At 40.8% G+C, this 23,862-nt stretch overlaps 1 long non-coding RNA gene and 1 other non-coding gene across 3 annotated transcripts; one reads left to right on the top strand and one right to left on the bottom strand.

Annotated features, from left to right (window-relative positions):
• Positions 1-526: 526 nt before the first annotated feature.
• Positions 527-23,711, top strand: LOC118374060 (uncharacterized). 2 transcript variants are annotated; one of them, XR_004823538.1, is made up of 5 exons: positions 527-744; positions 1,508-1,595; positions 4,115-4,188; positions 18,421-18,607; positions 22,820-23,711. It is a non-coding gene; the product is annotated as an uncharacterized LOC118374060 (long non-coding RNA). The 2 variants fall into 2 exon arrangements; XR_008111609.1 differs by lacking the exon at positions 527-744 and having other exon boundaries at positions 1,191-1,595.
• Positions 14,001-14,162, bottom strand: LOC118384102 (U1 spliceosomal RNA). The gene has a single exon (XR_004825804.1). It is a non-coding gene; the product is annotated as a U1 spliceosomal RNA (small nuclear RNA).
• Positions 23,712-23,862: the final 151 nt, after the last annotated feature.

The raw sequence follows: 23,862 nt of genomic DNA, 5'->3' as shown, positions 1-23,862 counted from the left end.
AAACTTCAACCATGTCTTCTTGTCGTTTGTACTCTATTATTACAGTTGGCACATACTGTGGTATTCTAGTAGGAGAGTGTATAAAAGTGTATTAGGCTAGTCTGAGTATAGTTATTTGAGATGAAATATGTGATATATCTGTCCCACAATCCAAAGTAATAAGGTTGATAAACTACACAATCAAAGTAACAAGACCAATTATTTTACTAAATTTAAGTTTGACTATATTTAACTGCTTGGCTTAAATACAACATTTTAAACTTCTTCCACTACCCCAAGAATATGTGTTACGAGTTAAAGCAAGTTCCAATTCTATTTTCAAGTTCAAGCTTGACACAGTTTAAAGTAGCCCAGCGGAATGATTCATTTCAACCCCAGCTTGCGAGCACGAGGGTTATCATTACGGTCTTTGTCATTGGATGCCAGGTTCAGATACACAATGCCATTGGCTCTTTGGCTGTCAGTCTGAAGTATTGCTCTTTTTTTTGCGCGGGTCGTGCACGCGCAACACAGACAGGCACGTAACTGTTTTGAGACTGTCTGGAGTCTGTCTGAAACTGAACAAATTGGAGATGGAGTTTTAAGTCTCCATCTAAATTGATAAGAAATAATGAATTCAATATGGGAATTTACAATCACTCAACAACGCTACCGATTGAATTACCTTGCAATATAAATCAATATTTAGGCTGACGCTTTGAAAGTTTTTTCAATGTTTATCATCAGACAATTCATTATTTACAGGTAAGACAACCAACCGTCTGTAGAGCGTGATAGCTTACTTTTTTTTTATATAGCTTACTAAATAAATGATATCGTTCATTGCTGTTAAAATTAATATGTTATGATATAGAAGGGGAAATGTGTTTTTATACAAAAAAAAAATCAACAGACATCACATGCTGTTATATTGACTTCATTGCTGTATATAACACATTCCTTATGTGATGTGAATTATGCACTGCCAAACAGACAACAGCATTGTTGCTTTTGAGGAAATATGCATCCCTCATTCTTCGCCCTGTTGCCTACTTTGTGAAGATGCGCAGGTGACGCATCTTTGCTCACGTGAACACCTATTAACCATTTGAGCACCTCACAAGAGAGTGCCGCTTACTTGTTCAGCATTTTCAGAGCCAGAGGATGATGGCCCTTTTTAAAACATTACACGAGTGACCGTGTGTTATGCCGAGTTCATGTGGTAGTTGGAACTAGGAAAGTCGGAAATGTCCGACATGCTAACTGGTTAAACGTGGCACGTGTATGACTACAACCATTTAGCAAGTCGAACATGTCAAAGTTCCGACAAGCACTTGAACGCTGGATACATGTTACTCCCAAATATTTGTAATTTGTTGATGGATTACGACATTTTTTTTACAGCAACATTGTAGGCTACATGAGAAAATTGAACTGGTGTAGTGTAGCCGCACTGCGCGTGTGGTAAATACTACGCTATTGTTGGCATGTGGAAAAAATAGTTTTCTCGTGTGCTCTAAACCCGCAGGTATCATCTTCTTCCGTCCTGACAAAAAGCCTATTTGCCCTGAAGTTTAAGCCTAATGGAGCGTTTCAATGGAGCAGTTATTTGAAAGGTTGGTTCTGGTTGAAAAAGTAAATTACAAGTAAATGATAAGTAAATTACTGAGGTGTTGTAAAATTGGCGTCTACCTGTTAAGGTAAGGCAAGGTTAGCACATGAGATGGCTCATAACCCCAAAACTACATTCTAAGCTACCAATTGCCAAAAGAGCTCTTACTCATGAAAATTGGATGCTGGAACTGTGTCAAAACACAAGTAACAGGTAGCAGTTTTCTTTATTTACACAATCAATGTAATAGCCTATAGCCCACAAATTGTTACTTCAGGTAAGGCAAAATAGCCCTGAAGATTAACCAAAACGTGATTTGTGTCAGCCAGTATGTTTATTAGCCTATGTGTATTAGCTGTAGTCCTCTGTACCTGTCTACGGTGGTTTCCTGTCATCTCTTGCCATTCACTGAATTTGGTATAGGACACTAGAATTACTGTTAAGTTTTTATTGAAGAAGCCATTCGAATGGACTGTGTTTAAAAAATGAAATTGTGTAGCCTGAAACATTTACATAGTTCATAGATTTTTCCATTGCATGCACAATAAGCTTCTACAAATTTGACATTTTAGATAAGGTGCTCTTCAGCGGGAATATCCTCATTTGTTTTTGTTGCCTCTGTCAGAGATTCTACTTTGTTTGTGAAATAGACACCTTTGCTTCGTCATTGTAGCTGTCTAAACAAACAGTAGTCACATGACTTGGAAGCTACCCTCCCACACGCCTCTGGTTTGACAGGACAAGATGGCGGCTGCTGAAATCTCAAAGCATTGTTATTTTCTATCGCTTATTGATTCTTTGGCTATTTGATGAATGTAATGAGACAAACCTTGGACAGAATACTAGAACACAGTGCGGATATCTGTGATAGATCACTGAAAGCATAGATTTATTTGTTACTGCTGAATGTAAAGTGAGCATTCATTGCACCAAAACCCCCTTTTTGTTTCTTTGATAACAATTTAAAAAACTCTGGGCACTGTTAGTCTCTTTTTCCCCACATCAACCCTGTTGTTCATATGCACGCATGATATGGACTATCCCACTGTCTGGTTTTGTTTATATTTCAGCAAAAATATCCATAGTATTCAGTCTTACGCCCCTCGTCGTCACAGTAGAGGGGAGTGACAGAGTTCAGAAAATGAGCAGGGCAGCCTGGAACATTGAAATCTTACAGGTTCAGCCATCAGCATTTTGCTCATGGCACATAGTGACTCATGCATGGCCTTATGGTTTGACGTAATAACTTATGCAAGTGATGTCTTTGATGCTGATTCTGATGTAACAAATGTGGTTAATGGACACAAGATCTCTTAGCCTACATTTTAATAAAGTAAAAAGTGTACAAAACCACGCATTATCAGAAGGAGTTGTAATGACAAGTTAATGATGTACAGTAGATCTCTAAAGAGAGATCGTAATAGACGCAAGGCCTCTTTGGGTGCTGTTAAACACCCATCAGGGTGCAGTCTGACTGTAAAAGTTATCGCTGGCTTTGTGATGTTTAACCTGTGAGTCTTATCAGTGACCGGCCTGGACAGATCACTTAATGATCACCTGTTGACACTTGATTTGTGCATCTGCTGTCCAACCTCACCCTCACTGAGTCTTAAAGTAGCTGTCTCGAGTTTCCAGATTTCTATGAAATATGACCTACAATATGTGTGAAAAAGTTTTCCTTCCAAAAAATGGCTATTAAAAAGCAGCTTTTCCGTGTTTGAATGGCGTGGGCGTGCCCCAACGACAGAATAGTGTGGGCGTATACGGTCATAAAATATATTAATGCGAGTAGACTGCTGATTGCCCATTTCATTTCACTATCTTCTGTGAGGAAATAACTAGCATTTTTAAAACTGTCTGTTTGAGATACAAGTTTGAGGTGGGGTTTTTGAAGTGTTTCTTTCCCCCTCCAATGTATGCTTTGTCCACATACAAGTATAGGATGAGTCAATAACGTTATTTGGGTATGAGTTAACAGAATATGAACTTTTAAAAGTGAGATTTTCACAGGACAGTTACTTTAATGGTTTTTGAGTGGTTTAAGATTATGTTTTCAAACCCTAGGTTGGGTTTGTCCCCAACCTGACCTGAAATGGTTGACATGTACAATATTCCAATTGCAATTAGAGAGGGAGAAAAACATTGCAAGCCATGGTGATGGTCTGTCTGTAAGCATGTTCATGACGGTCCAATGGACCTGGTTTAAATTCAAAAACCACACAATTTGTGCACGATGACATTGTAACAAAATTGGCTTCCTGTGGGAAACCTGCTATGCTCATCAACATATATTTGAAATACATTTTTAATAAAAACAATTTAAAGTAAATTTTTCACTAACACTACTGAAAGCAGACAGGTACAATGGGTTGTTATGCAATTATAATGATTAGGAACATTTTAGTTACACTTAAAATGGACTCTGTCCTTAATTTCATGTCTTTAATCCTATGTCTAGCATGGGTTATTTTTTTGTTTTTCACGTTAGCAGCATATTAAGATGTTTGTTGTCTTTGTTTACAGAAGGCCCTTATGACATCTTGAACCCTGTACATAAACCCCATGTCTGTGGTGAGGACACTGTTCCATGGCTGATGGTAAGAATATTGTTGACCTGTTCGCTAAAGCACATTTGGGCATGTTACAAGGAGAAAATAGTAACGCTAGGAATGCTATAAGGTGTTGGGTAAAGAGAGCAAGTGTTATTGCCTTGGGGGAGCATGACTCTGCTGCACAGGCTAATATTAACAGAAAATGAGTAGCAGCTTTCATCGTCAGATCTGTTGCTGAGAAATGGCACTTTGCATTCAGCTCTGCAGTCCATTCATTTTCAGCAACCACTTCTAATAAACTCAGATTGTTGATATCTTCACAAGATAATTACAAAATGTGGATCTGAAATCAGATAAGGTTTCACCAGAGGCTTTTAGCTGGGAAAAAATACTGACTTATATCTCAGAATCGTTTTACTACTCTGTTATCGGTTCCCTTTTGCTTTCCTCGCTCTAGTGGCAGAAGTCACGATTTACATTCTAGCTTCATGGAAATGCCCAGAGAGAATGTGGTTAATCTTAAAGCCATTTTTCTATTTTATTTTAACACTTTTTGGGGGATCTCTGTGCTCATACAATATATTACGGTAGGTTAAATTCGGTTGTTTAGTCGTTTATCAGTGCACTGCACAACAGCGACACCAGCCAATGCTGCTTTCTAAACGGCTAGTTGTTTTTCCTATCCTGACTACGTAATGACGCTGCACTCTGGGAACAGGGCGTTTCCTTTGATATTGGTGTGGCATATTTTTTGAATCAAAGCCTTTGCTGTATTTGAAAGAGTCTCCTCGCAGTCTGCCAGAATATGGGCCCACTTGCCTCTTCCCCATGGCTGCACAAGATCATGACTATTTGCACAGCTGTGCTCTTTGCTGGTCTTAGCTGTCGAAAATTCAAGGCCAGCATCCTCCATTTTACGGTGCAGCCGAAGGGGAAAGAGTTTGCGCTGTAATGTAGCTACTGGATCAGGCGAATTGAAAATGCAGGGCGTATGATTAGGAACCAGGACAATTTCTACAAAAAAACAAAAACGATATGCAACTGAACAATGTTAAATCGTCAGTGAGGAAACTAATTTGAGAGGTCCCTGAACATGGATTTATGTTTTTATCTTTATTTAGTCCCGTCCCCCCCCCCCCGTACAAGGTCGTTCGATTTTAGATGATTGCATTGAGACGGGTAACCATTCAGTTTTTTAAATTGGCTATCCCCAAAAGTTTCTTGTCAAAATCTGCATCAAATGTTATCATATGAATTTGTCCGTTTTGTGGTTGACTGTTCTCCACAGTTAAATGATATGATTTTACATTTGATCGCGATCCAACATCATATGATTAAAAATTAAGTGAAACATATTTAAAATATAAAACTATTAAATTAAAAGATTTCACTATATATATATATTTTTTTTTCTTCAGTTTTCAGGTTATTTACAACAGGTTATCCCGTTGTTTTGCAATGTCTTAAAATAAGCATTTAACCCCAATAAATACAGATAGTGAGGACACATGCAGACCTATATATTCCCTAATTTAAAAAAAACCGTACCAAATCGTGTTATCTTTAGTATCAAATATTATCAGATGCTGTTTCTATAATACACTTATTAAGAAAAAATGTGTTTAGTAGATTTTCAAACCAAATTATTATTTATTGTGAACTTGAAAAATTGCAATCAAATTAGATGTACACATATACATATACAGACCACAATATATAATATTAACTGATTAGATTATTGTAAAATACAATAGAATGATTCTTTGATACGTTACTTGGCATATAATTCAATATCTTTTTTTTTGTTGCAATTTCCCATCGTATTTGACTGCTTTTCAAACAAAGGTTACCCATCAATTTTTGTACTTTAATATTGTATCTTTTGGCAGTGATTTGTTGTCACACAGTGAAATATTTACTGCGACTCATCATTACTGCAAAACTCAAACGGATATTATGAGTGTACTTTTGCAATAAGGGTAACTTTAATGTTTCAATCAATCGTTGCACTATAACTGACTGGATGTTGCGTGAGGAATGAATTAACAAATGAACTCAATCCCTGAAGTGGAGATTTGCAACTAAACCTTTAAAGCTATAAGACTTTGAGTTTGCAGTTTTATAGTTGCCCGCATTATCTTTGAATTACTTTTAATTACCTTTCTATATATTATTTGGCAACATGCTTTTGAACAAGCAAATCATGATCAGGTCTTTTAAAAGTAAAAAACAAAAAGTGAGAGAAAATGGTATACCAAAGAGAATCCTTAAACTGTAAATCTCCTTACATTTAAATTTCTCTCTCTGTCCTTTGAATAGTCTGGTTGAAAGTATTTGATAATGTAAACTTAACATGTTCCCATATAGTAAAAACTGTAGCTACAAACAATTTTCTAATTGTGGGGTGTAGGTTTCTGGTACCTCTGACTTTCACGCTCTGAATGGTGGCCTTGGTTTTCCTGTAAAAAAAAAAGTTTTACGAAGGTCAACCTGTGTTTCTATACCACCTAACACAAGAATGGCTGCCAGTGACACGTTAAGCTGGCATGCTACTCCCTCGCCACGACAGTAGAAAGAGGACTGTTGGTTTGTGTGCATGTCAGGATGTGGAGGGCGGTGGTGGTGGGGGTGGGCATTGAGGGTTGGTGGTGGTGTAGGAGAATCAAGCTTCGGCTTAATGTCAGGTTGTCTGCACTATAGTCCTTGATTTTTCACTATTCGTTCAAACTTCTTGACCTTTGGGGTGAGACAAGGCAATGCCCAATACAGTTGTGTTTCGTGCACTGAGTTTTGTGCAGTGAGATTTCTGGGGCACATTTGGGTTTGGAAAACAAGGGCTGATATAACAGGCATTAGAGATAATTTGATATTGGGGGTTGTGGCTGAAGTATTTCCTCAACAACCAAAAATGTAAAGAGGTCCTAAAGTTTGAAACAAGGCACTGCATGACTGAGCTTTAGTAACATGTTGTACTGTACAAACAGTACAACAACGCAAATTCCGCCGAGGAATATTATAACTTTATTTGGTGTAAAACTGTGTTATTAGTATGAATACTCAGAGGTTTGAAGTAAGTTACGACAGGGTTGCCTGTGTTAAAAAATATGTGCGTATTCATTTCTAGGCAGCTGCGATAGTTGAAAGTGTGTGTTTCGATATAAGGAAATGTATTTCGTAACATATTGTAACAATCTACCATTTAGTCTATGCTCTGCTCCCTTGTAGCTCACTTGGTAGAGCATGGCGCTCACAACGCCAGGGTTGTCGGTTCAATTCCCACAGGGGACCGGTATGAAAATGTATGCACTGGATAAGAGCATCTGCTAAATGACTATACATGTAAAATGTAATCCAGTATGTATAAGTAAACTAACTTCGTTTTTACCGTTGACTAAAGGGCTTTCCATTTATAGGGCTATGGGTATGAATTTAGAAAAGACACATGGCCCCTGACCTTATATTAGTATTTTCTGCGTTTTATGTCCAAATCATCACAAAGTCACTCAAATGGACTGCATAGCTTAATTAATACAGTTACTTTAAAGCTAGAATCCTTAGTTGCTACATCCATTTCTGGACTTATACCCATTGATTCTTAAAGAATATAACTTGTAAATGCCTCATGAGCTTAGTTCAAATGTCGTACTCCATCAGAACCCCAAATATACTCCAATGTTTGTAAACAAAGTAAATGTAAACGAACTGTGTATAGCCTCAAAACATGGTTAAAACTATAATGGCCCTATCATGGATGGTCAAGCCGTGCATCCACAGCTCTGTCTATGAATTGGAGTGGTTACATTTTTCCTGGCCCAACCAAAACATTATTTCAAATAAAGATTCTAGCTTTAAGATGACATCAAATGCCCAAAATACTCACGTCAGGGATATTGTCAAAATTGCTAAAGAGTAAGCATTGGTCAAATAAACAAAACCAAAGCATGTATAGTGGTCTTGTCCATAGACTGCTTACACAGTAAGGAAACCAATGTATGTATTTTTGTAATTTGAGTGAACTATCCCACTTTTAAGGTCTTGATATTTAGGACACTTTCTCACACAATGTTTCTTCTGATATTACAAGGGCGGAGCCTTCGCGAAAATGTAACATCATTTAAGGAGACGTTGTAATAATAACAAATAATACTGTGTCATGTTTGTACAGTATAGTACACATTTCACGTTACTCGTGCGTTAAAGTCTGGTACGCGTCTACCAGGATCCTGGGCGAACTTCCCAGACATTAAAGCCTACCTGATGAGGATCCGCTTTCGCCTCACTAATAAATGAGAGAATTGATCAGGTTGTCTGCATGACCCCTCTAATATGTCTGGGACAGGCAGATCTTTGGTTACTGGGAGGTCATCTGCAATAGGATGGACGTGTCGCTCAAAAGTCAAAGGACAAGGTTAAGACAATGATGACGCTGTGCGTTTATCCGAAATAGCACGAATGCCTTGGAAGTCATCCAAGATCCTCTTTTGACTGGTCTCTATTTGAAGGGTCAGCTTTTTATTTGGGTGGGAGGGTCTCTTTAGACAGAAAAAGATGAGCGGGACAAATAATATCTGCCAATGGAAACATGGAGTGAACATCAGCTTAAAAGTGCAGTCGCGAACGCGCTATTTCGTTTGAATGGCAAATAAGTGAATGGTTTGTTTCAGATGTTGACTGCGCTGCTCCGTGTGAATGCTAAGTGCTTTCCCATGTTCCACTGTTCTAGATGCAGCTGCTGGTTTTAGGATGTGCACACACAGCATGTCCTTCCCACTCAGCTGTGTAACACTGACAGCTCCAGCAATTTCCCCTGTTTTCATTTGACTGCAAATCCTTCAGCCACTGCCTTTTAAATGGGGTGTACTCATCTATAAAACTCTCCATAAGAGTAAAGAAAAAGCGGTATGGGGTGGGTGACTGCGACCCCTAGCCTTGTCCAGATTGAAATAGAGAGACCTTTTGGCTGGAAACTTTTGTCCTCTGGTGGCGTCTTATGTTAAACACGTTTTGATTTCTTACCACGAAGTGCATCACTTTCATAGTAAGATACAGTACAATGCATTTATGCCATGTCGCTGCCATGGTAACCCCCCCACTTTAGTGTTCTTGGGATAAATTGGCCAATGGTACAGATGGGCATGGGTTGCTTTCATGCTATTCCGTAATTATTGTTTTGTTTATACTACAAATGGGAAGGTTTTAATAAAACATGGAGATGAGAGAGTTGTATTCCTATTCTCTAGGTGTCGGTTTTGCAGATTAATGAAATGGACTGTTTTTCTCTCTCTCTCTCTATACAAATTTGGTTGTACTACTTGTACTTTTTGGCTGCCCATGAGTCTGCTGAGTTTTTTTGGAGATGACATAAAAAAAATCTCAAAGGAAATAAAATACAGTACATAGCCTATCACCCGCATAGTTAAGTTAGCGGCCATCCTGGAGTATTCCTTCCTACGCGCTTCCTCGTATGCGTGGCACTTTTCGTCCTGCAGGTGTGTTCATATATTTTCTTAATTAGGGTCTCTCATTAGCTTCAGCTGGAATACCTGCTCTCTCTCCTAAAGCACTGTGACCTTTCGTAAATTGACGGCCAGGCAGAGCAGAGTTAGAACCAGTCTACCCCGCCGGTTCCTCATAACTAGACTACGACGCACCATGACTAATTAGTCAATCTCACCTCGCTCAAAGGTGGAGGAAATTCTTTATTGTACAGGGAGGGTGGGGGTCGGAGGGTAAATGCCCACCTGCTGCAAACCGTGGAAACCCACATCAGTCAGGAGACCTTTAGGGTGGATTTCATATCTCACTGAGCGTGAGCTAGCATGCCTTTGGCTTGTTTTAAACATTTAACTCCACAGAAGTCAAAATGAGCAAGGGAAATGCAGACTGCACCATGTCCTTTCTCCTGTCACACAATGGTGTGGAAAGGTCAGGCCTAATGAAGTCAGAGGTTTAACCCCTGGTATTCAGTGACTGTGCGCGGGCCCCCGCACCACCTCACCCCATCAGCCATGTGGGCTAATCCCCTTTTGATGCTAATTGATAGGCAATAACACAATCCTTATCCAGGAGCTGTGTTTTGTCTTCCACAGCCCAAATCAGTGTCGGTGACACGAAGGTGGTAAAGCGCTAAACCAAATGTGAAATTGATATTTTTCATGTTTGTGCGGCAGTTTTTTTTTAATAGACACTTACAAAGTGCTCAGTGTTCAGTTTGTGTCATCTGATGCTCTTAGCAGGGCTTACTGCCATGACCTCTAGGATCCCTCATTGATCTCAATGGTAAAGTTTGTTTTGACTTGACCTCTTTCATCTTCAACACCATCTTATGGATGGTTGCACGGCTGTAAACTGTTGGCTAATTACTCACTTCAACAAAGTTTTAATGAGTTGGCTGGACTTGGAGGAATCACTTGAAAATGGAAGAAGCAGGAGTAAAATATTATCTCATTCTCTGTACAATTGGTCACCTGTGGGGCCGTTACATAAGCCCTTATTTATCAAGCAAACAGAAGCTCAAATACGAGCACCAAGTGAACATAATTTTCATGAAAAATTCAAGGTTGATCAATATTAAAGGGATCTTCCGAGCAGAATTATATTTTGTGTCAACTCTCAGTTGCTGTATGCAAATGTCTAGTGGTGAAAATGCAGTGTTTCATGGCATTTGTGACCGAGCAGTATATTTGTGTGACTAGGGCATAATTAAAGATGGGTTTATGATCATGTCAAGTCTGAAGTCCAATTTATTAATAAGGAACCGCATATTAGTAGAATGCTCAAGTTTATGAGTCAAATGTGGGGTTTGTCTTTTTTCCCTCTATTTGACCCATTTTCATAAAACATCACATTTGATCCTCTGGTTTGCCATCTAGTAGCTTTACTCTCCCCCTTTTAAGCGTTTTGTATGTTTTTCCGTGGCGCTCATTGTTAAAGACTTTGCTTACTTTCATTAACTTCAGGACTGTGGGCAAATAGTGGTGCCAAGGAAACCACAGGCTGTCTTTTGGATAGCCGTTATGCATCGGCAGCTCTCATCGCACCAGGCTGCAATGGCGTTAAGCATTTTATTTCTACTGGAAAGCTTTTGTCTCTGTTTTTGTTGGTTACTTTTAGCAGGAATTGTGCATAGCGAGAAGAAAAACAGTTTTCAGAAGCGTTTCGTCAATAAAGCCCCAGGTTTTTTTTAGAATGTTGCTGGAGTAAACAAAAGTGGAGTAGGTTAGACTGCCATTTCCACCAGTCTCTTCAACTAGCACAATTAAGCAGGCTGTTCCAGCAGTGTGCTCAGCAGTGTACAACGACACACTTTGGCTGGGAAATGCCAGGTGTCGTGTCTGTTCTTGTTCATTTCACACAGTGACTCGAGTCCCTCCCTGGAACGCCATTCGCTGGTCTCTGTAGGATTGGAAGTTGTTTTCAATTCGTTCGTTACCAGAAGTAATGGGGAACCATAAGACCCGATAACGTCATTTGTTGCACGGAAAAGACTCGTATGGAACAAACGCTAATGACAACGGGGACTGTGCTCATATACTCCACTTGACTGCAGACACCTACCCTCTTGGTGCCACGCTCACCCATGTCATCCCAAAACTGTCGAAGTGAACTGAGTCCGTCTCAGACATCCATCTGTAGACCTCACCCTTAACCCCCAGACACACACACACACACACACACACACACACACACACACACACCAGCAATATCACAATGCCATTTAGCCTTAAAGTGTCATTTGCGGAGGAACAAGTCGTTAAAAGTGATTACAGTCCAGGATGAACTGATGATCATGGATTCAAAGTCTTATTGTTCAGCAAACGTTCACCCTTAAGAATGTTTCACTGGTGCCTGGAGGATTATTATTGAACAATGTAAAGAAATCTTTGGAATATTGCTCCGGTATGACATTTACATTTTGGTCATTTAGCAGACGCTCTTATCCAGAATGTAGGGGAGAACGGTTGGTCGTCACACTTTCTGCTCGCATCTGTACTTTTTATTGACAGCACCAGTATATCACCGTTTTCAATATTAGGAGAAAGGCCAATGTCTTTGGTTGAAATGGGGCCCCATTTTATTCACATATCTTATTCCAACATGGAGTTATAAGCCATCAAACACACACCTGCCCCATCGTGGGGTTGGTTGTCACACAGTATGGAGTTGGTTGTCGCTATGATCGCGAGTAGCTTATTTATTTTGTAACAGGAAGTGAAGCGATATAGCAAACAAAGTCTTAGAAATAGCCAACTTTCTTTGATCGAACGATATTCCTCACAAAATGCAGCATTTTATGTCTTCAGAATAACATCTGACATTTTGAGTAACTTTTTGTGTGCATGTCTGTCGGTGTGTGACAAAATAAATGTTTTTGAGAGAGAGAAAGGCAACAAAGGGATCCCTTTTACATTACAATCAACCCAGGCCCCAGTTTTATCCCACCTGGACTACTACCCAGTTATATGGTCAAGTGCCACGAAGAAGGACACACCGATAGGCAATTACAGTTGGCCCAGAGGAGACCAGCACGGCTGGCTCTTAACTGTACATGAAGGGCTGATATCATTACCATGCATTTCAATCTCTCCTGGCTCAAAGTAGAGGAGAGATTGACTGCACCACTACTTGTCTTTGTGAGAGGTATTGATGTGTTGAAAGCACCGATCTGTCTGTTCCAACAGCTAACATACGGCTCAAACACCCATACATACCCCAGAAGACAAGCCACCAGGGGTCTCTTCACAGCACCCCAGGTCCAGAACAGAGGCTAAGAAACACACAGTACTATAGAGCCGTGACTACATGGAACTCTCTTCCACATCAGATATCTCAAGCGAGCAGTGAAATCAGATTAAAGTAACGGATAAAACAGCACCTCACGGCACAACGCGGACTGTGAAGAGAGACACATATACGCAAACACAATCTAACACACACACTCTACATACACACATTGTAATAGTGTACATTTTATATTGTAAATTTGTAATAATATATTGTATAATTGTTTTATTTATGATGTAGGCTGTTGTTGTGATGTAATTGTTTTATTTCTGTTTGGACCCCCAGGAATCAAATCAAATGTATTTATATAGCCCTTCGTACATCAGCTGATATCTCAAAGTGCTGTACAGAAACCCAGCCTAAAACCCCAAACAACAAGCAATGCAGGTGTAGAAGCACGGTGGCTAGGAAAAACTCCCTAGAAAGGCCAAAACCTAGGAAGAAACCTAGAGAGGAACCAGGCTATGTGGGGTGGCCAGTCCTCTTCTGGCTGTGCCGGGTGGAGATTATAACAGAACATGGCCAAGATGTTCAAATGTTCATAAATTACCAGCATGGTCAAATAATAATAATCACAGGCAGAACAGTTGAAACTGGAGCAGCAGCACGGCCAGGTGGACTGGGGACAGCAAGGAGTCATCATGTCAGGTAGTCCTGAGGCATGGTCCTAGGGCTCAGGTCCTCCGAGAGAGAGAAAGAGAGAGAGCATACTTAAATTCACACAGGACACCGGATAGGACAGGAGAAGTTCTCTGGATATAACAAATTGACCCTAGCCCCCCGACACATAAACTACTGCAGCATAAATACTGGAGGCTGAGACAGGAGGGGTCAGGAGACAACCAGGCTATGTGGGGTGGTCAGTCCTCCTTTGGCTGTGCTGGGTGGAGATTATAACAGAACAAGGCCAAGATGTTCAAATGTTCATAAATGGAAGAGTCGCTTGGCAGCAGCTCAAATCCAAATCAAATCAAAGTGTATTGTTCGAGGACACACATTTTCAGATGTAATCGCAGGTGCCGCGAAATTGTTGTTTCTGGCTCCAACAGTGCAGTAATACCTAGCAATACAATCATGGGAGAGCGTGGACGCAGTCCCCCACTACCACAAATTACTGTCGAGATTCCCACATTTGGGGAATTCGCAGGGGTCAGCATGGCCGGAGTACAATGGCTGAGACTCACCCTAGGTGAACCTCATTTGTGATCAAGGTGTCTGCCAGGTACAGTAAGTATTTAATGGGGATCCTAATGAATAATAAATAAAATGGCACAAGAGCAAAAGAGCTTGGGGTGTATTGTGTACTGGCAGGGGCAATGTTGATAGTGACAATCAACCCTACATTCCATGTGCTCATTAAGATGGTAACGAGCGTCTTAATGAGGGCGACGAGCCGAGGGTGACGATCCGAACTCCGAAATAAGTTTGAAATTTAGCTCTCCATTTTCTCCTTTCAACAACATTGTTCATGGATACTCCCATAATTCAAAGATTTGCAAAGAAAACACCAATAATTCATTTTTTTACTTTCACCTATGAAAAATATACATTCCCCTCACCTCTATGTTTTGTCATGACATGAATTCAATGACATGAATTGACCAGGTGGATGAGTTCTTACACAGTGCCATTTAGATTGGGAGTAATTAGCACTGTGTCAACCAACCCGTGAGACCTCCAACCCCGGTCTCTCCTAATCTTATTATGATGCCTGATAATGAGAGTTATGTAATTGCAATGTCCTCTAAAATGTTCCACAAAGACTTGATTTTGAGTTCTCTGGAGATAATTGCAATCTGCAAGGATTTTCAGCTTCTGAAACGACACATAGAGACCCGTTTCTGTCCAGTGTCTTTTCGAAGATGGCCGTCCATTCCTCCAATGGGGATACAATGGATAAAGTGTTAAGGGGCCTCCTCTCTTTGAGGACAGCTGGCCGGTTGGATCCTCTTGTTCTCACACTGTACCATGTCCAGAGAGACACCATTCAAATCCCTAATATTGGCCAAGAAGAGACATCGGCCTGTCATTGTTGAGAAAGGACAAGCTTTGGTAACTATCACCTTCAGATCAACCAGGTATAATTTTGCCATCAAAATAATTAACCCATTCCATTCTACACTGCAGCAATGTATTTGTCAATTCAAAGACATTCTCAAATGTTTGATTAATTAGGAATTCAAATGTGTGGTTATTAACAGATGGCTTGAGAGTGGTGCTCGACAGCCGAATTTAGATTTTGGTTGTTTTCTGCTGTTCTGCAGCAAAAATCCATATTTACATAAATCCTCCAAAATGGTTAGAGCCCATCTGACAGAGCTGTACACACTGGCTTTATTTGCAAATGCAGATTGGGTCCCAATCTCTGGGCTGAATGTGTGAGGCTTTACTGTATGTTTGCTTATCTGTCCAGCCATCCCATCTATTCAAATAGCATCCCTTTTAATTAAAGGGAGGCGTGGCTCGCTGGGCTTATTCTCTTCCTGGGACCCTTTCTTTTATTTTGGAGACCAGATGGCGGAGGGGCACAGAAGCTCCCCTTTTGTGCAGACGGCCCCTGTGAAAAGAGCCTCTCCTCCCTAATGTAATCAGTAGCACCGGAAGGGTCCATTCTGGGCTGTGAAAGGAGACAATTTGGTCTGGACACGTCCAGATTAGAGAAACACAGAGTTCATCTCCCGGCCCTGCCCCCTTTGACCAGGGCCCTGGCACGGAGTAGCGTCAGCTTTGATCAGTGGAGGGAGGATGGCGACGATCCGACCTGCCTTCTTTACCCTGTACTTGGCTGCTGCTGACACCTCCTTCCGGAAAGAGCCAGGGGGGGTTGGCCTGGGGTGGTGGCCACCATGACCTGTCTAGACAGTGTCGCAGGTTGCTGTGGTGTTGCCAAGGGGAAATGATGAACTCTGACCTTAAATGCAGTTGGTTAAGAGTCACTCTGGTCATCCAAAAGGATGTTTTTTATTTGGAGGGGTTGAGGGGTTGGGAAAAAGAGCGGGGGCGTGGATGTGACCCACATAATATACAATCTTCTGGAAAGGATCACTAGCATGAATGCAAAAGTTTTTCTGAAGTTTCGTTTGATTTGTATTTATTTAGTTTTCCGTGAACATGTGGAGCTAACTGTTCTGAGAAGCAAACAAACATTTAGATTTAATAGGTTTGTTAGCCGATTATACCTGCTCACTTGGGGACCAAGACATGCAGATGATCTACATGGGAGCTTTTTTCAGGATGTTCAGTATTTTACAGTTGGACTTCCTCTGACATCTAATTTCAAAAAGTTTTCAGTAAGTTATCTTTTTTTAAATATATATATATGTGTATGTGTGTATACATAAATAAATGTATTACTTTGGTTATGTGTAAAGTAACCCAACGTATTTGTATTCTATTATTACATTTCAGTAATTTGTGATTTTTTTCCCCCCTTAACTTTGTACAAATACAGTGCAATAAGAAGGTAAATGTTTTTTAAAAAATGTTTTGGGAAAAAAAAAATCTTATTAGACTCAAAGGCATTGCATTGATTTCTTACAAGTTGACTAAAAAACAGTACTACTGTTTTTGTGTTGAGGGACACAAATTGCTGTATCATTTCATGAGATATCCATTTGGTCTGTTGCCAGTTTTGACTCAGCTAAGCCACCCACTTGACTATATGAGAACAGAATTGATCAAATTTTGTCAAATAATTCAGTTATTACACTATGGTTTCTCTATTTAATATGTAATGTCACTGTTAATAAATGGTCACAAAACGTGTCTACGTAGTTTGCTGACTTTTGCTGCGCCTTGCGTCAAATAAAATCTTCTGCAACACATGCATATTCACAATGCACATCTTTTAAGGAGAACCCACTCATGTAGCGTTATTACCACATAGTACCACTATTTTCTCATAGTCTGTGATGACTGGCGCCTATTCACCGGCAATACAGCCAGCTGCAGGAAGCAGTGGTTGTTCCTGTGGAACGGTGGGTGTAGTGATTCTTCCATCATGGCCGCCATTGCCACCCCGCCCTCTCGCCTGCCACTCAGGACTAGCAGTAAAATGGAGTGAGCGAGACTAGAGAGTGATGCGCCCACCACTGCTATGTGGCTGCTGTGGCACACTCCACTGAACCATAACCCTTCCCGTTCACCATACCCGAGCTTAGGGGCGCTCTATACGTCTTAAGGTGCTTTTAAACTGTGTTAAAGCACAGTAGTGTACGAAGGCGAGAGTTATTGTGTGAGTGAGTGCTTAGGGAATGAATCGTTTGCATAGAACAGCTCAGGTAGAAGATACTACTGATACAGATGATGGGTAGCCTAGCCCGCCACCATTTTCTCAATGACTGTAACTACAAGAAATGGTTGACAGTGCAGGCCGTTCAGAGGCTCAATGATAGAATTGATGTCGCCTCGCCATGGTAATGTGTGGCAGACCGCACAGAAGTACATTGATCTGGATTAGCGAGTAGTGTTATTTGTGAAAAATGACATTTAAGGCGGCTGTTTTTTTGCGTTTGTCTAGGAAGCAACTAGGGATAGTCATCCCTGTGACGACACTGGTTGAAATGACGTCCTTTTTAACCCGTTTTACAGCCCAAATGACGTCTTTTTAACCAGTTGTGTAGTTAAAAGGATGTCTTTTTAGACGTTTTGCTCACTGGGATACAGTAACCGGTACATCATGCGGTGAGGCTTATCTTCTTCCATTGGATATGTTTTTGTTATCAGCACTAGAGATGGAGGCAAAGATGTTTTATGCACAATTTCACCAGCTCCTCTGTTTAGCATTGAAATGTCTTCCTGATGATTTGTGTTATCTACCAAATCGATGTGTGCAAACAGAGATTTGGTTATATGATCATATCTTTTTCCGCTTACATAACACGGCCCGTGCCATTTTTCTGCGGTATCATGTCTCCGATGAGCCTCCGCGTCACCGTAGAACACTGTGTCATTTGAATTCCAGAATTGTGCTGTATCTCAGAAGTAGAATGGGTTTTTGCGGTGTAGGGAGGGCATTGAGTGGTCTGAAACACGGTAAACCTTCAAATGGGTGAATATATTTGACCTTCGGTTCATTGTGGTGATTATACGGCATTGATGCCTAATGACTGTTTTACGGAATACGATAACAAACACCATTTGCGATACTCTTATCTGTTTGCTTCTAAGTCACTATACGCATGGCATGTATGTTATTTTGTTGCTCATGTGCACCAGCAACTTTAGATGTAGCCTAATTCTGGGATTGTTCTTTACAATATATTGACGAACCTGAATTTTGCCTGGGAAATTAATTGTGTGATGGAGTATACAGCACACTGCCATCCAATCTGCACGCAATAGATAGGAAAAAATAGGTTGGATCATGCAATAGTGTTCAAATTAGGTTGGATCATATAAATCAAAGTTCTATTTTTAGGCACCCCTGGTAAATATGACATTCTCATTGGTTCACAATGTATTTGTTTCTTTGTTTCCCCCCCCCCCTCACAGCGTGTGAGGAGGATGGCTGTGCTCTGCACCACGAAGAAGATGTCATGCTGAGGATGGGTTTCTGCACTGATGTTGTTGGTGTGATGTACTGTAGCGGTGGCTCTCTCACTGTGTCTCTGTTGGCCATGATGCGTAACCATAGAGAGTGAGTGACAGCCTGGTCCCCACACAGCATAGGGGGCCTGAGGTGAGTAGGATGTGCCCTTGGCCCTGCCCGTCTGGCTACCTTTGTTTCTCGCAGCAACACAGACACATACAGAGCCTTCAGAAATTCAAAATGGCTTCAATAAATAAAACATTCTCACCCATCTGCACACAATACCCCCATAATGCCAATTGTTTGCAAATGTATTGACATTGAAATACAGAAATAGCTCATTTCTCTGAGTCCATACTTTGTAGAAGGACCTTTGGCAGCGATTACAGCTTTGTGTCGTCTTGGGTATGCAAAACTGGGTTTGGGGATTTTCTCCCATTCTTCCATGCAGATTTTCTCAAGCTCTGTTAAGTTAGATGGGGAGCGGCGGTAAACAGCAATCTTCAAGCCTTTCCACAGAATTTCAATGAGATTCAAGTCTAAGCTTTGGCTGGGCCACTCAAGGACTTTCACATTCTTGTTCCGAAGCTATTCCAACATTGCTTTGGCTGTATGCTTGGGGTTATTGTCCTGATCTAAGGTCGTTTGCACTCTGAAGCAGGTTCTCATCAACGATTTGCCTGTATTTGGCTCAATTCATTGTGCCCTCTATCGTTACCAGTCTCCCACACCCTGCCACTGAAAAGCATCCCAATAGCATGATGCTGCCACCACCATGCTTCAAGGTAGGGATGGTGTTAGATGGGTGATGAGCTGTGTTTTTGTTTTTCTCCAGACGTAGTGCTTTGTATACATTTTTGTCTCATGAGAACACAAAATATTTTTGCCTTATGCAGTCAGTCTCACGTGCCTATTTGCAAACTCCAGGCGTGCTGTCATGTGCCTTTTTTCTCAGGAGTGGCTTCCGTCTGGCCACTCTCCCATAAAACCCAGATTGGTGAAGTATTGTAGAGATTGTTGTCCTTCTGGCAGGTTCTCCCATCTCAGCCAAGGAACTCTGTAGTTCTGTCAGAGATTTCATTGGGTTCTTGGTCACCTCTCTGACCAAGGTCCTACTTCCTCAATTTAGTCGGACGGACAGCTCTAGGCAGAGTCTGGGTAGTTCTATATTTTTTTCCATTTCCCAATGACGGAGGCGACTGTGCTCTTGGAAACTTTCAACACTCTAGAAGTTGTTGTATACCCTTCCCCAGATGTATGCCTCATCACAATTGTATATCGGAGATCTACTTACTTATAATGACTGACTTTATTGTTTTGTTGCAGTATCATGTACACGTTTAAAGTGGCATTTAAAAAGAACTCCACACCAAACATCGCACCCACTGAGGGACACAAAAGAGAATACATCTGGTTTGGGGATATAAATAAAGAAGAAAAATTACAATGTTCGGTGTTAAAATGAAGGATTTGAATATGGTACGGAATATTGACTATGAGAAACCTACCTTCTCTCGCTGTGTATCCCACGGTTTGGCACCATGAAAGATTGATCATGACAGTTCAGTATGGAACAAATTATGTGCTGACTCCATTTCCTATGTTCATGATCTGCGGCATGTTTGTCAGGGCTCCCAAAATGGTGGGTCAAACCCAACTGCATACTATGGACAATTTCTACTCGGGAATGTTTTTTGTTGGTTCTTTAAAAAAGATTGAATGTCTAAAAATCTCAGCAACAAAGTTTGGGAACCACTGTTCTAGTATTGCCGAGTTCAGCATTTAGTTAATCAGGGGGTCTCCGATTGCTTCTGTGATGAAAACTACATCATGGCTGCGTTTACACAGGCAGCCAAATTCTGATCTTTTTCCCACTATTTGGTCTTTTGGACAATCACATCAGATCTTTTTCAGAGCTGATCTTATTTGTCAAAAGACCAATTAGTAAAAAATAAAAGATCTGAATTGGACTGCCTGTCCAAACGAAGCCCATGACACGCGGGGTGTCGAGTCTGTGCTAAAAAAAAGTTTATTGGTCAACTCCAAATTATAGACTGGGTGTAGAACTGACTGAGGTGTAATGAAAAATCATACAGTGCAATGAACATCCTTTCATACTCGTCTGTCCATACTCCTCCTTTCATAATCTGTAAGTGAAATGTGAATAGGAACCAGAAACCATGGCATGAAATAAATCAAAAACCACCTGCATTGCTATTGTATTTCACTGCAGCATTTATAAACATTGAACAGAAATATTTTATCTGGGTTGTTATGTCAAATGTGGACTCAGAATGTACTTTCAGCATTGGAGGAAAAAGTTGTTTGGGCATGAAAATTAAAGAATTGTGGGGAATTGGAGCGAATGCTTTATTGACGTTCATTTTTGACTATTTTCTCTGAGCCCTACTGCCAGTCCCTCAACAATATCGTAGCATGTTTTTTACTTTTGCAAGTGAATCGAATCGTTCAGCAATTTAAATGAATTCTGTCTGGTATGCATCAATCAATAAATAAGCAACCTTATTTCATTGGTTAGTTTAATCCAGGAAGTGGTTTTAACAAGTTTCTAGATTCTTAAATTCCATGGGATATCTTTCTTCTCTTTTTTTATTTAAAAACATTTTTTTGGATGAGAATGCTTCCTAAGTGAGAGAATGGGTAGGGTGGCCTACACCAGGAAGGGTCATTCGATATCCTACATGAGAAAAACAGCCAAATGGAAAGTTCCCTAAAAACTTCTAGCATTCCGATGAAAACAATCCCGTGTCTCTTTTGCCAAGGGGTCACTCAAACACAGTGTGTGAAATGAGAGTTGCCTTCTGTGCGACTTCTTAGAAGGCGTCCGCTTCTCATTGTCTGCCCAGTCAACTTCTACAGGCCCCAGTGCCCTGAGTCCCATACATAAGAGATCAAGGGTTACCAAGGTGCTATTGAGAGAGAGAGAAGGGCTCAATGTGAAAGGGGACAAACTGGACCACAAAATACTAATTTCCTTTGCATGTTAGGTGCGCCCTGTTGGGGATTCAGACAGGGTCAATGACAACTGCTGGAGTTGCTGTTTGTAAACGGTCCTCAGCTCTGTGCAGTGTGTGTGTATGTGTAGCTTGATAATGCATTGAGGTGGTTACCCAAGGAAAGTTGGACCTGACTATGGTCAAGCAGTGCCAGACAAAAGTACCTCATTTGGAAAGGTACAAGGGGCATCTGTCCACTCGGGTTCTCTCTACAATGTCCAGTCACTGAGCTCGAGCATTAACTTGTATTCTAACCAGATTAAAATATATTTGTCCTGGGGATTAGCATAGTTAGGTGCCCTTTTGCCTTTTTTTTTTTGCTGTGGTGCAGTGACACTGGGCTTTGATCTGTGTTGCATGGCAAGGGTCCTGGCTTGGGCCTGGCCATTCGAGTGCCAAGTGTGAAATTGGCCCGATGTCATCCCCATTCTCCACCTTTTACATCTTTCACCACTTTAATTATGTTTCCGCTACAAAGCCTGGGCACCTCGAAGCAGATTCCACTCGAGCTATAGGAAGCATTTAGAAACGATGGTAAAATGACACAGTAGGGGAGGGTGAGGGCATAGCAGGATGGGATCCTAGGTAGGCAAGGGACAGTAATACTTTTCTGTTATCTCCCACTTCCTCTTTCTTGGCCTCTCTCTCTCTGTCACCTAACTACCTGTTGGTGGAGAACTTTTACTCTCGTTTAAAATTGTTGTTTTTGAAGTACGCATTTTAATGCACATGTGCATGTTCATACAGTTGTTTCTTACGGTAATGTGCTCCCTCAGTTAGCTAACCATTCATCTCAATGGGAACCAATGTTTTATTTGGATAGGTAGCTCTCAAACACAGTAAAGTTATGGTTTCTAAAACATTTTCTATGCTTACATTTAACCTTCACACGACAAGCAATGGTTTTGGGGCTTAGCAGATATTTTGTTTTTTGAAGTGTGATGGGGTTTTGATGTTGGGTTTGAAACTTTGGAAATTGACGGAGGTTCCCATCGAAAAGCTGCAGAAGTGTGTGGGTGTGTGTGGACGGGAGGGAAATAACGGAGGGTGGGAAATAACGGAGGGAGGGAGGGAGGAGAAGAATCGAGGGAGGGAGGGAGGGAAATAACAGAGGGAGGGAGGGAGGGAGGGAGGGAGGGAGAACAGAGAGAAGGAGAAAGAAATGGGGGAGTGAGTTTGTGGGTGAGAAAGTACTGTCTATTGAGAATGGGTTACTGTGGGGTGGGAATGAGCCACCTGCAGCCATGACAGAGGATTTGACCTTCATTGGTCTCTCTTTCCTTCTCCCTCCTCTTTCTGTCTCACTCTCTTCTTCATTCTCCTTTCCTTTCCCGCCTGGCCACAGAACCACAGACTCCTTTCAGAAGCAGTGAGGACTGACCAGTCTGCAAGCGAGACACTGGCCTTTCTTCCATCATGCCAGTCACTGACTGCTCTAGGTGTTTTGTTCAAAAACTAGTGCCACAAGTATGGAAATGCAGATAAATCATTGTAACAAATGAAAGAGGGGAAAAAGGTTTAAATGCCTGGAAATGGTCACCGTCCACCACTTGTACCACTGCCTGGTGCATTTTGTTTTGAAAGTTTTGCCAACATTTTCAGTTGTTGACGGATCTGTAGAGCGGAGGTATATATCTACACACGCAGATTTTGAGAGCCCTCAATGTAAATAACATATTATTGTTTCTTTGAATTTAAGATGTCGTTAACAATGACCTATCACAGTTTGCTGATTATATGCCTGAATGTAATCCTTCAGATAAACATTCTACATAGTTTGTTAGATATGGAAACATACAACTGCCATGTATCGTTTACGGGGGAAAAATCAAAACGGTATAAAGCAAGCCTGTTTATTAGTATTACGTGTTGCAGACTGGCTATATGTTATTTGGGTAAGTCATAGAAGCTCTGTAAGTATGTACAACATGTTTTTTTATATTTAAAAAAAATATATCCACAGTATATCTATTGTCTTAACCCCAACAGTCCAAATGGAGGAGTAGTCCAATGGCGGTTTTGGTTATTGTGATGATTGAACGAGTTGAACCAGTCGTAGGCTGGGAGTAGTATGAGGAAGAATATGGAAACATAGAAACATTTATCTCAAATTATATCCAATACATTTGATCCATCTTTATTTTGTAAAAAAATGTTTTGTCAAAGTGATGAGAAATATTATTTGCCATTTTGTGTAATGTTGTGATTGTCCTTCTCATAATAAAAATGAAGACATACTCAAATGTGATGTCTGTGTTTTTAAAGTTGTATGTTTGTCACCTTTTTATGGACTAACCTGACCTGTGTGATGACAACACAAACCTGGGAACGTAAAGCTATTGGATGGAAATTCACTTTACGATTTTTCATGAGCAAACATCACGGTTA

Source organism: Oncorhynchus keta, chromosome 4 (assembly GCF_023373465.1).
Source record: "Oncorhynchus keta strain PuntledgeMale-10-30-2019 chromosome 4, Oket_V2, whole genome shotgun sequence".
Lineage (NCBI taxonomy): Eukaryota > Metazoa > Chordata > Actinopteri > Salmoniformes > Salmonidae > Oncorhynchus > Oncorhynchus keta.
This window is presented reverse-complemented; position numbering and strand designations above follow the sequence as displayed.